We start from the raw sequence: 14,368 nt of genomic DNA, 5'->3' as shown, positions 1-14,368 counted from the left end.
TGTAAACAGCATGTGATCACTACGGAAGGGTTGGGCGAGTATAGGTTAAGTGTAGAGTTTCAGTCGCGTTACATAATAGAATGTGGCGACTCCAGTTTGTCATGAGAGCACAGCACTGTGACTAGAGCTATTGCGTGTGAGGAAAAGTGTATGTTCAGCATTGCGAAATAATGTGGCTAACGATTGTTTAGAAGCAGAACACGAGAATGAACAGTAAGGAATGGAGAAAAGTATTCTATGAATGGGTTGAGTAAAATACAGATATTTTGTATGAAGGTAGTTCCAGCTGTCAATATTGCTAAGTCAATTAATTATTTTACTGCAAATTTTCTGAAAATTCAGATTCGCCTGGGGTTCAATTAATGCGAGATCCAGCAAATTGAGGCTCATACAGTCGCCATATTGCTGGAATGTTTTGAGAACAGAAGCGTTAAAACAATCCATTTATCTTACCTTTCTTTTCGTCCGCCTCATTTCTATCATGCCAAATGGCCACATGTTCCTCTTCCTCTGTCTTCTCACTTCTACCTTTTTTCTTCTGTCTTCTTCCATTACGAGATCTCAGCATTATCATTCTCCACTAGGCCTCGCTCCATCACATCAGAATGATTCACATAAGTGACTGCAGTCATGTGCGTTACTCAACATGTATCAATAGGAGGACCAGAAGCTGAGAAGAAAAGGCAGAGAAGCCAAATGGGGGGGATCAAAGAGGTATAAAGAGGGCTGAGGTGAATTTAAGATTTTTTTGTTCACTTCTTACTATGCGTTTCAATTCACACTGGATGTATTTGATGCAATTGTAAGGGGGTGTCGCTTTCCTACTTTCCTTCCCCTTTAAATGTGCAAACCCTTTAAATGCGTATGCTGTTATGTACATATTTATGATGTTGTGCGTTGTAGCATAGGGTAAGTGTAGGACCCGTCATCAGAAACTAGATGGGGCACTACAATGTATATAGTCTGTGTTAAGTAAAGTGTCTTCCTGTTTTATAGTCAATAGGGGCCTAGTGCCCATGCTGGGCAGACAGTTGCGTAACTTGCAACCTGCGAGCCATATACACAGCCATTCTGAGTCCGGACGGACAGAGGGTACAGCTGAGGCAGCAGCGCTTTCCACAGTACAGAACAGGAGTCAAGAAGTGGTCCTTGACCAGAACAGGGACACAGGTCGCTCACCATGTGGCAGTTCATAGCTTGGGCTGACGCCTTTTGTGCCGATGCAAAACAGACGGAGGAACATGCAGGTGTATTGAGCTGGTGCAGGGAGGACACTGCATTATCGCAAGAGGTGGTATGTCCCTGAAATGTAGTGCAGGACATAGGAGAAAGCGTAGGGAAAGCAGAGAACATGAACTGTGTGGAACCTATTGCTAATAGATAATGTTGTAACTGACTGGAATGTGCTGAGACAAGATAAAAGTAAAGTTCTTCATATTAAGTTGGAACAGGTCTCTTATTGTCCAATGGAAGCAGCGGAACTTCCGCCAGCCTGATGGGACCCAGATGGTGCAGAGCAGTCAGTAGCGTAGCTACCAGGGGGTAGAGGGTGTGTGTGCCCCGGGCCCAATGCTCAGAGATGGCCCACCTGGAGCTACGCTACTGAAACTGTAGCTGCGCGCGCCGATTCAGTTACCTTCTGTGGCAAAGCAGGGAGAATCAATCTCCCTGCTCTGCCGCTGGCCGCTATGGGGCCCCTGAGCAGGTGGGGGGCCCTGTGCCAGCAGAGAGCCCCCCGCCTGTCATCGCAGGGTCAGCTGTACCAGCATTTAGCAGATACAGCTGACCGCAATGATGAGGGAAGGAGCGCTCCACTGCGCTCCTTCCCCCATCATACCCCTGTCAGGTCTGACGTCGCCAACACTGACAGCGGGCACGATGAGTCACTGCCTGGCGCCTGCTGTCAGGAGACAAGCGGGAGGTCAGAGCAGTGCAGGAACCAGGAAGAAGAGAGGTGAGTATTTATTTTTTTAAGGGGTGCTGCCTTATAGTACACAATCTGCCTATGGGGGGTGCTGTCTTATACTACAGGGTCTGCCTAATACTACAGGGTCTGCCTATGGGGGGTCTGCCTAATGCTACAGGGTCTGCCTTATACTACAGTGTCTGCCTATGGGGGGTCTGCCTTATACTACAGAGTCTGCCTATGGGGGTGCTGTCTTATACTACAGGGTCTGCCTAATACTACAGGGTCTGCCTATGGGGGGTCTGCCTAATGCTACAGGGTCTGCATTATACTACAGTGTCTGCCTATGGGGGGTCTGCCTTATACTACAGAGTCTGCCTTTGGGGGTGCTGTCTTATACTACAGGATCTGCCTATGGGGGTACTCTCTTATACTACAGGGTCTGCCTATAGGGGTGCTGCCTTATAGTAAAGGGTCTGCCTATGGGGGTGCCGCCTTATAGTACAGGGTCTGCCTATGGGGGTGCTGCCTTATAGTACAGGGTCTCCTATAGGGGTGCTACCTTACACTACAGGGTCTGCCTATATGGGTGCTGTCTTATACTCCAGGGTCTACCTATAGGGGTGCTGCTTTATACTACAGGGTCTGCCTGCGGGGTGCTACCTTATACTTAAGGGTCTGCCTATGGGGTGCTGCCTTATACTACAGAGTCTTCCTATGAGGAGTGCATTATACTATATTGAGGACTATCTGACACATTATACTATATTGAGGACAATCTGGTGCATTACACTATACGGAGGCTATCTAGAGGGGTATCATACAGTGTGGGGATTACAGTGTTGGAGCCATCAAACAGTTTGGAGGCTACTATGGGGTCAGTATACTGTGTATAAGAGAGTATCATACTGTGTATAGGGGAACATTATTAAATGTTAAGTGGGCGCTTATTGTTATAGGGGAATTCAGGTTACTGTTACTATAAAAGGAGAACACATGGCAATATTACTTTCTAGGGGGCAAAATATGGGCACTGTTTTCTAAGGCATTTGCACCCAGCATTTCTATATTATAGAGGGGTGCATTAGAATTCAGAGGGCACACAGAACCGCACAGCAGGGGCAGTAATAGGTTCACATATGGCAGCAGCGGCTCAGTATTGGGGTATCAGGTGTAGTAATAGGGTCACATACAGCAGCAGTGGCTCGGTAGTGGGGTATAATTATTATTATTATTTATTTATATAGCACCATTAATTCCATGGTGATGTACATGAGAAGGCGTTACATCAAAATAAAAATATCACTTACAGTAAACAAAACTAACAATGACAGACTGGTACAGAGGGAAGAGGACCCTGCCCTTGCGGGCTTACATTCTACAGGATTATGGGGAAGGAGACAGGAGGTCGAGGGTTGCAGTAGCTCCAATAGTGTTGAGGTGGCCGTGTGGTCTTTACAGGCTGTAAGCTTCCTTGAAGAGGTGGGTTTTCAGGTTTCTTTTGAAGGATCCAAAAGTAGTGGATAACCGGATGTGTTGGGGCACTGAATTCCAGAGGATGGGTGATATTCGGGAGAAGTCTTGGAGGCGATTGAGTGAGGAGCGAATAAGCGTGGAGGAAAGGAGGTCTTTGGAGGACCGGAGATTACGTGAGGGAAGATATTGAGAGATTAGTGTGGAAATATACGGAGGAGAAAGGTTATGGATGGCTTTGTAGGTCAGTGTTAGTAGTTTAAACTGGATACGCTGGGAAATTGGGAGCCAGAGAAGGGATTTGCAAAGAGGTGAAGCAGGATGGTAGCGAGGAGAGAGATTAATTAGTCGGGCAGCAGACTTAAGGATGGACTGGAGGGGTGCGAGAGTGTTAGAAGGTAGGCCACAGAGGAGTATGTTGCAGTAGTCAAGGCGGGAGATGATTAGGGCATGCACGAGCATTTTGGTACAGTGTGGGTTGAGGAAAGGACGGATTCTGGAAATATTTTTGAGCTGGAGGCAACAGGAGGTGGCGAGAGCTTGGATGTGCGGTTTGAAGGACAGGGCAGAGTCAAGGGTTACTCCGAGGCAGCGGATTTTGGGGACAGGGGAAAGTGTGATTTCATTTATTTTGATAGATAGATCAGGTAGGGAAGATATGCGTGATGGAGGAAAGATAATGAGTTCAGATTTGTCCACATTGAGCTTGAGGAAGCGAGAGGAGAAGAAGAAGGATATGGCCGATAGACACTCTGGGATTCTGGAGAGCAGAGAGGTGACATCTGGGCCAGAGAGGTAGATCTGAGTGTCATCGGCATATAGATGGTACTGGAAGCCATAGGACCTTATGAGTTGTCCAAGGCCGAGTGTATAGATTGAGAAGAGTAAGGGTCCTAGGACAGCGCCTTGGGGGATTCCAACAGCGAGGGGGCGAGATGAAGAGGTAGTACGGGAGTAGGAAACGCTAAATGTGCGGTTGGCAAGGTATGAGGAGATCCAAGATAGGGCAACGTCTTTGACACCAAAAGAAGAGAAGATCTGTAGTAGGAGGCAGTGGTCAACTGTGTCGAAGGCAGAGGACAGGTCTAGGAGGAGGAGTATAGAGAATTGTCTGTTAGCTTTGGCTGTAAGTAAGTCGTTAGTAATTTTGGTCAGGGCAGTGTCAGTGGAATGGTGGGGACGGAAACCAGATTGTAGGTTGTCAAAGAGAGAGTTAGATGCAAAGTGAGAGGAAAGTTCAGCATGGACATGCTGCTCAAGGAGTTTGGAAGCAAATGGGAGCAAAGATATGGGGCGATAGCTGGACATAGCGCTTGGGTCAAGGGATGGCTTTTTGAGGATAGGTGTGATTGTGGCATGTTTGAAGGCAGAGGGGAAGGTACCAGAAGTTAGTGAAAGGTTGAAGAGACTGGTTAGGGATGGGATTAGTGTGGTGGTGAGGTTGGGGAGGAGGTGGGATGGGATGGGATCAAGTGCACAAGTGGTGAGGTGTGATTTGGAGAGAAGATGAGCAAGCTCCCCTTCAGAGATTTTGGAGAGTGAAGTTATGGGGTTTGGGCATTGGTTTGGCATACAAAGGGGTTGAGGTGGTTGGACAACAAAGACTTGCCTTGTTTGGTCTATCTTATTTTTGAAGTGCGTAGCAAAGTCCTCGGCAACAATTAGGGAACTCGGAGGGGGCAGTGGTGGGCAGAGGAGGGAGTTAAAAGTGTTGAACAACTGTTTGGGGTTGTGGGATAAGGAAGATGCGAGGGTTGTGAAGTAGGTCTGTTTAGCAGAGGTGTGAGCTGATTTGAATGCCAGTGTTGCTTGTTTGAGTGCAGTGAAATCATCTTGTGAATGCGTTTTCTTCCAACGCCGTTCTGCAATTCTGGATACTTGCTGAAGCTTTTTAGTGATGTTATTGTGCCAGGGTTGTCTATTGGTTCGTCGGACTCTGCTATGCATGACAGGGGCGATCGTGTCAATAGCTGATGCAAGAGTGGCATTGTAGAAAGCAGTGGCAGTGTCTGTGTCATGGAGTGAGGATATAGAGGACAGTGGTAGGATAGAGTCAGAGAGTGTGTTGGTGTCTAGGTGTGTGAGGTTCCTGCGTGGGTGTGCATGGTGCTGGACATGGATGACAGGTGAGGAGGACAGTGATGAGAAAGAGAGAAGATGGTGGTCAGATAGAGGGAGAGGGGAGCTTGTGAAGTTAGATAAAGAGCATAAACGGGTGAAGACAAGGTCTAATGTGTGTCCGTCTGTGTGGGTGGCTGAGGAGGACCACTGAGTAAGTCCAAAGGATGAAGTAAGGGAGAGGAGTTTGGAGGCTGCTGACTGGTAGGTGTCAATGGGGATGTTGAAGTCACCCATGATGATGGTGGGAATGTCAGCAGAGAGAAAGTGTAGGAGCCAGGTGGAGAATTGGTCAATAAAGGCAGTGGTCGGGCCCGGAGGTCGGTATATGATGGCAATTTTGAGGTTGTAGGGGGAGTAGATGCGGACAGAGTGGACTTCAAAAGAGGGGAGGATAAGGGAGGGTAGAGGTGGGATTGGGTTGAAGGTACAGTTAAAAGAAAGGAGAAGCCCCACTCCTCCACCATGTGGTATCAGCAGGATGAGGAGCTTGTGCAGGTTGGGAATACATGATGATGGGCTGGAATGTGAGAAGTGAAATGTGTCTTTGTTGTATTCTCTGCAGGTGAGTCGTTGCTGGAAGAAGTTGTCATTTCGGTCTGGGCCTGTGGAAAAGATGGAAAAAGTGATGATGCCATCATAAAGAATGTCAGCGGTAAGTCATTATCTGTAACTGTGCTATCTTCTGTAGGGCTGGTATCTACCACTAACCATATGGGGGTAATATCCATGTTGGTCTTTGTATAGAGATTATCTCCAGTAACAGCGCGGTCATCTGCTGAGGTTCTCCTCCACTATTAGGGCGCATCACCAAGCTGTAATCAAGGTTACCTAGTTAAGGGCCCACTTAGAAGCTTCGCCCCCCCTGAACCAAAACCCTAGCTACATCTCTGGTGCAGAGGGTGAAGCAAAAGGTATGCTGTAGGGGGCCAGGGCATGGGTAACCAGTTAACCTGAGCCACAACTATGGCTCTAGCCCGGTCTCTTACACAGTGTCATACAAATTGTGCTCCACTGAGAACCGCTGATTTGTGATGGCCTCGGTACTGACCACCACTGTACAGGGTATGATAATCCACTAGATGTCATAGCTGTAGGGAATTATAGGGAGGTCTGCACGGCAATGTGAAATGATGCTGACCCGCTCTCTTATACTTCATCAGTGTAAGAAATAGTGCCAGGGCAAGTTCAAATCTCAAAATGTTTGATTTCGTGTGAAACCGCAGATTTCAAGAAACTCGACTCCAAACTCGTTCCTCCACAAATCATTCCACTCTACTCCTTAGGAGGCAATAGAGATGGCGTCTTTATATTTATACTCATCTCTATACGCCTTGTCTGAGAAAATTAAAAGAGTTTTCAACTTCTAGGATATTGATAACCTATCCTTAAACTAGGTCATCATGATCAGATCAGTGGGGGCCAACACAGGTCACATACACCGGTGAGTTGTTACTAGCTCTGGCAGTGACAAGATGTAAATAGCGCATCGAACCCACCAATATGATATTGAAAATAAAGCTGTTTTTTAACCTAATCACTGTTTTGGAGTGAAAGGTTATTGTGTACCAATATTCTAACCCAGAGGATGATGATCCCAAGAGCTAATTGACCCCCAGGTTGCCTGCAATTAATAGGTCTGTTGCAAAAGCAGAAACTACGGGAGCAAAAACTAGACATCAAAAGGGAAGTAGAGGATTAGAAGATGTGTGTAAGAAGTGACAAATGTGTAAAAGGGAAATTCCAACTATGTATTATTGCTTTTGTATAACTTTTGTATAAGCTTGTATATTTAGGCCAAACATTCAAATCTTGTCAAATACTATCTAATAATAGAAACAATGGTAGTTATAGGAATATAATGTATTATGCGAGATTGGCAACAAATCGCTATATTCTATTGTTTACTTAGTACATGAAAATAAAATTACTCAATGGATTTATGTATTTGTCTGCATTTGTTAACAACAATCATGGTAATATTCATCTACACTCATATCCGTCAGTTGACTTTCGGGGTAAGTTGAATTTTTGACCATTATTGACATGTTTATCGGTTGACTTTTTACTGGTATAATTGTTGGTTTACTTCTATGATTGTGTTTATGAGTTGACTATCATGGGAGTATTCATAGGTTGGTAGCCATAGACATGTTCTTTAGTTGAATATCATAGGGATCTTAACCATGAATAAATTCAGCACAGTTGGAAGAATGATCATGAGTTGGAAAGCCTTAGAAGTGCTCCAAGCTAAAATAATTTCTTTCTTTCTATTTGTCATTTTTTATTAGTTTAGGGGTAAGGGCATCATGATGCATCAGTTACTCCAGAACCAGGATAGAGATTTAATTAGCTCTACCATTACCGATTTCTTGATCTAACCCTGTCTATAGAGATTAGATAAATATTAACATGATTTTGACCAAAAAATACTTAGACAACATGACTTGTGCCATTTTCTCACCACTTAGCAAGTTCTATTAAAATCAAAGAGTAAGAACCAGATTATCTTTGCTTTTGTGTTTTGCATTGTAAATCTCATAAATAATCTACACCCTGCATGTTGATGTTTAGGCACACTCTTTAAAGGTTAAGCTTCATGGCACAAAAACGAAAAGAAATCAGAAAGATCTATACAAGCCAACATTACTGTCACGCCGTTAACGGCGATAAAGGGGCAGGACGGCGTACTGGGACCCGCACCTATCCCTGCCACTATAATGGGACCCTGGCTTTCCCTTATCTCAGGGGTACCTATAATGGTTAGGAGGCCTGAGCCGCTACCGTATGCCTCTCTCCAGTGCAGGCCCTATCAGTGGGCCCCTCTTCCCCCAGGGAGGTGGACTACACCAGTGTATAAATACAACAATTAAACAGGGTATACATACAAGGTAACAAAAAACTCAAACTCACCAAATGCTCACACAACCACAGAGAAAACACAGAGAAGGGAATAAAAGGAAAAAACTAGGAAGGAAAACAGGTTTAACATGCAAACAAACCAGCAGAAAACAATTTCTGTAGATAAACCTCCAAGCTCCTAACACCATGCTCCTTCCCACTTCAAGCCAGGCAGCAGAATTGATCACTGACAACAGTTGTAGACAAAGCTGAGACTATATAGGAGCAGAGATAGCAAAAACAAATTCAGCTGACAGACCAAGCTCTCAGCAACTTCAGTAACAAGGTTTAACTCCTGCCTTGCTGGCACAAGACAGCCAGGTCAGAATTCAGGAGAAGAGCTACTGTTCATCGTGTGTGAACGAGGCCCAGAGTGCTGCGGTTCTCTGAAACTTCTCTGTTGTGGTAGCCCCATGACAATTACACACTAAAGGATGATCCACACTAAAGAATTATCCAACTTACCACCACATTCCAAGTCAAAGTTACTTTACTTGTCAATGGACAGTCAATAATTCCAAATCTCCCTTGTGGATGACTTTTCCACAATTCGCACCATAAGGTTAGTTATGGAACGCTCCACATGGAAATTAATCCAAGATTCAACTGCATTTTATGGTTTCCTCATCAATGATGACATAATACAATTTAGATTTACCTGAATCACTGTTCTCTTGGAAGAAAATTGTCTATAGAATAGCACTGCAAATAGTCCATTATCGCAAATAAAATAAAAATATGAATGTAAAACACAATCAGCATGATAGAATATTGGACTTCTCCATGATCAAACTGTTGCCCCCACAGAAAAGAAGCTACTTTCCAATGGCTATTCTAGGGTTGAGCGAAACGGGTCGGCCACTTTCAGAAGTCGCCGACTTTTGGCAAAGTCGGGTTTCATGAAACCCGACCCGACCCCTGTGTGGGGTCGGCCATGAAGTCGGCGATCTTCTGAATGTGGTATCGGAATTCCGATCCCGATTTCCGATATGTTTGCAATATCGGAAATCGGTATCGGAATCCATATTTAATGTAAAATAAAGAATTAAAATAAAAAATATCGCTATACTTACCCTCTGACGCGCCCTGGTACTAATCGGGAACCTTCCTTCCTTCGAATCAGCGCTTCCAGGACCTTGCGATGACGTCGAGGCTTGTGATTGGTCGCGCGGCCGCCCATGTGACCGCTCGCGCGACCAATCACAAGCCACGACGTCACGCAAGGTCCTGCAAGCGCTGATTCTTAGGAAGGAAGGCTGCCGGAAAGAAGCAGGGCGCGTCCGAGGGTGAGTATATACCTAATAGGAATATACTCACCCTCGGACGTGCCCTGCTTCTTTCCGGCAGCCTTCCTTCCTAAGAATCAGCTCTTGCAGGACCAATCACAAGCCTATGCTTCCCAAATACCTTCGCAAGAAGGAAACCTTATTTGGTTGTCACATAGGCTAGGTTCATATTGCGTTAGAGCAATCCGTTTAGCGGATTGCGCTAACGCAATGTTATTTTATGGGGTCGCGTTAAACGTCCCGCTCTCGCAGATCTCTGATCTGCGAGAGCGGGGAACGGACCTCGGGCGCAAGCAGCGTCCGCGGCGCCCCACAAAACACCGGCACATCGCTAGCGCGTGCCGAAAATGGCATGCGCTAGTAATGCGTGTCACCATTGCTGTTAATGGGCGCGCTAACAGATGCGTTGCACTGCGTTAATTTTGCCATGCAACGCTGTCCGTTAGCGCGGTCACATTAACGCAATATGAACCAAGTATAAGGAAGTGAACAAGAGAGAGTAAAAGTACAGTTGAAGTTGATGTCTAGTGGGATCCTATATTCCCAGAGGAGGAGATTAAAAATGACACCAGCTCAGGTGACACCTGTGTGACTAATTATAAAAGGCCAGGCCGGAAGGAAGGAGTTGGTGTCAGAACTTGGACCAGGGAGGTCGTGTGGCTGCAGAGTGTGGCTTACAGCCACCATCCTTACAGATGGGTCAGGAAGTGGTCAGATGCCTGAGAAGATCTGGGCTGAGTAAAAGATCCGTGAGCAGTTCTAGAAGCAGCACCAGTAGAAGATCTGTGTGTAGTGCCAGTAAAAGATCCATGAGCAGCACCAGTTGAACACCGTGACCAGACCAGCCTCACTAGATGATCCGACAGTATCGGAAGACTGTTCCTGTGGGCTGTTACTTCCAACACAGACATATGGTACAGGGTGTGGGTTGGAGCCATGCTTCAGAGAATGATATGTACACTGTATACCCAGAGACTACTAAGGGTACGGGCCTAGTGCTGAGATTGATGCACGTAACATTGAGACACAAAAGGCATTAACAGTAGAGATGGGCAAATCCGGACAGTAAAGTTCGGATTCCATACCAAACACCTACTGTTCATGCACATGACAGCATGGCAAACACTGGATGTTTGGGCTATGAATGGGGTCCGAGTTCTGGTTTTGGTAGTGTTCTGGAACCCAAACTGAGCTTTTTTTTTACTGTTTGACTGGACCCGAACATCCAGGTGTTCGCCCATCACCAATTAGTGATCGTTTATCTGCTAGATAACAAGAACAGTGTATGTAACAGAACGTTGCATGGTATTGTACTGTATTTAGTCGCATGCTGTGTCATAATATACGGTATTGACCCTGCTACTGTAATTCACCACATAGTGCTTACCTGTTTTATATATGCTTATAGATAGATTTCCCTTTTGTGCTAGTGAAATAAATAATGTTGGTTAAGTTCCACTGTCTCCTCATTGTCTGCGCTGTTGCGTCGAAAAAAAACAACCTGTTTACACTCATACAATGTCAGTCGCTTGCTTAGAAAATATTTAGAAGTTTCGGTTGACCGCTCATTCTTCTGCATCAACTAAAAGGGGTTGTTCATTTTATTTTTTCTGTTTTTACTCTGCATTTTTCCTGTTTTTACTCTGCATTTTTCCTGTACTTAAAAATAACAAAGCCAGCAGTACTCAACCCTTCTTCCCATTGCTAGCTGCGATCTATGCCGATATGGTGACAGCGGTGACGTCATATCAAAAACATGATTCCTACAGCCAAACACTGAGCTCAGCGAACTTGTGTCGTCTACATCGGCATCATCCCTCTGACCAATGATTGTTTGCAGCTGTCACGTGCTGTCATAGGGACATTAACAGACTGGAATCGGCAGCTAAGATTGGGTGATGGAGAAACTATTTTTCACCAATGAGTTCAGTGTAAAGGCACCCCTAGAAATGAATAGAGTGGAGTTGCAGTAATGCACATGATCGGTGAACAGGCTGCGGCAAAGACATGGTTTTTTAATTTTGGACAACTCATTAAGAAAGAAAATATTTTGTGACCGATCCTTACAAAAACTTACTCAATCTGGTTTTGCCAATGTTGATTTTTTTATTCTGGAAAATTCATGTCCGTCACATAAAATCCTTACTTGATGGACCTGTGTCTTTTTCTACCTTTGTCCCTATGTAATGTGGAAATATTACTGTGTGAACACATACTGTACTATAAATGCACATTATTCAGGTTGGAGCAAAAGTCTAGTCTCTAGCTATAAATTACCTGTCCCGAATGTGGGTTGGGCGGAATTATCTTTAGAGCCGAAGGATCTCCAGCTCCAGTCCTTGCATTGCACTTGGCGCCTAAACTGTGCAGTGTGGGCTCAATATTACAGGATGCTGACCTCCATATTGATCATCTAGATATTATCAATTTGGTAACAGAGGGGTTGTTAGAAGGATAGACTTAAACACGTCCTTTTGTCCAAGAACCCTGAAGAGACAACAGTCAATCCTGAGCGTATCATTCAAGGTTGGTGCATACAGGAGGAAAGAAGATCGGATGTGCAGGAGGGTGTGGGGAAATGCAAAGCTTCACATTCTGTATAGTGAATATCCAAACCGTCTAAAAGACGGTGCCAGTTCTGGAGGTAAAGATGGAACTGAGAACTATGCAGGAGGGTACGAGAGAATCCATTGTGTTTTCCAGAAAAGGGGCAAGAGAGTCCTGTGTGTTCTGAGCAGGGAAGAATTTAAAGCAACTTATGAATTGCAAGTGAAAAAAGTGAGGCAGCATCTCTACATCACACACTTTAAATACCATGTTGCATGTAATAAAAAAAATAAAATATATATATATATATATATATCGATGAGACCAGCCATTAGACATAAGGAACTAATATTCTGCACTATAATAAATTATTATTCACATAATGATCCTCCGTGGATTCCAAAGAGTGTTACACTATTAAAGGCATCAGGAACAAGCTGCTATTCGAGATCACAGCAGCACCTGTTGTGTTCAGAATGTATAGTAATAGTATATAAAGCTACACATACATGAGGCCGCCTTTGGCCGAGTGTTCATTCGGCAACCATCGATGTCTCCGGACTCCTCCACACATATGAGCACTTGGTTCTGCCGACCATTCATTTTTTATTTTACTTGGGGAAAGAAGAGAAAGTCGCTGCCAGAGGTGTCAGCTGTGAAAATCTATAGCATCATTTTCTAATTTTCTACTCCATCAGCAGACTTGGTTTCCAGTCCAGTACCATCAACTGTATATTCTGATGACACCCAATTACACACATTCAAGAAAGGATTGGCACTCACCGTCCCATCAAATGTCCTTTATTACGGTTCACAATCAAACAGAGGCAGGAGAGCTTTTGGTGGAGACGAACTGGACCCGTAACAGCACATACCGGCGTGAAACAGTCGTTGTCCAGTGCGTCTCCACCAGAAGCTCTCCTGCCTGTGTTTGAATGTGAACCATTTGATGGGATGATGAGTGCCAATCCTTTCTTCGCTCAGTGGATTTGGACATTTACTTATGTCTTCACCGTGTGATGTGGCACCAGCGTCTCTTGAGTTGGTACTGTGTTGAAATCCTGGAATATTGCAGCTGTGCCGGTCACCTGAGTTCTCACCCAGCAATTATACACATTGTCTCCTGACATCACCCCAAACTTAGTACTAAATACCAGGGATTTTCTGTCATTTGTCTCTAACATGATACCTGAATTCGAATCTCTCCATACCTGAATTTCGAACTTCTTGTGTTTCCCCCCTCTACCAACTTACCTGTGCCCTACATAGCAGTTCACTGAGGTTCATCCATAACTCTCAAGCAACACACCCGCTGTCTTGGGGTGATTTTTGGCACAGAACTTTCCATTATTCTCTATATCCAATAACTCAATCTTTCATGTTATCTGTACCTTAGAAATATCTCCAGAATCTGACCATTTCTCACATTTGAAACTACAAAATCTCTTACTGGCACTCTTATTTATTCTTGACTGGACTACTCCAACTTTCTACTGATCAGTTAGGGACATAGTTATTTCTAACCACTACACCTATGCCTCTACTCACTGCCAGTCATTGAACTGGTTACACCTCAGCTACAGTGTTCAATAGAAATTTATCTCTTTCATCCACAAAGCTCTCCACAGTTCTGCAGCACCATATATCTACTCCCTCATCTCTGTCCATCACCCTACACATACGTTCCATTCTGTAGCTGATCCAAGACTAACTTCCTCCATAACTCAAACCTCCCACTTCTGTCTCCAAGACTTCTCTTGTGCTGCGCCAGTTTTCTGGAATGCACTACCCCAAACAATCCAATTAATAACTAGCCCCCACATTTTAAATAATTCTCTTTAAACATCTCTTTAGACAGGCCTAACACCTCACATGAGTAATCTAATTCTCCCCTGTTCTGCTTTTGTAAATTTTCTTTAGAATCGGTCCAAAAGCACTTGGTGACTGTACTTAGATACTGGTTGGTGACTGAATCATTATTATAATGATGGCTGGACCATATATGATGAGCATTGTTTTACCTATTGTGTTCCCCCTTTTCCTTATAGATTGTAAGCTTGTAACTGTCGAACTATCTGTTACACGGTCATGTATTTCTTGTCTATTTGTGTTCCCGCTTAATTGTAAAGTGCTGCAG

This window comes from Ranitomeya imitator, chromosome 2, assembly GCF_032444005.1.
Source record: "Ranitomeya imitator isolate aRanImi1 chromosome 2, aRanImi1.pri, whole genome shotgun sequence".
Lineage (NCBI taxonomy): Eukaryota > Metazoa > Chordata > Amphibia > Anura > Dendrobatidae > Ranitomeya > Ranitomeya imitator.
This window is presented reverse-complemented; position numbering follows the sequence as displayed.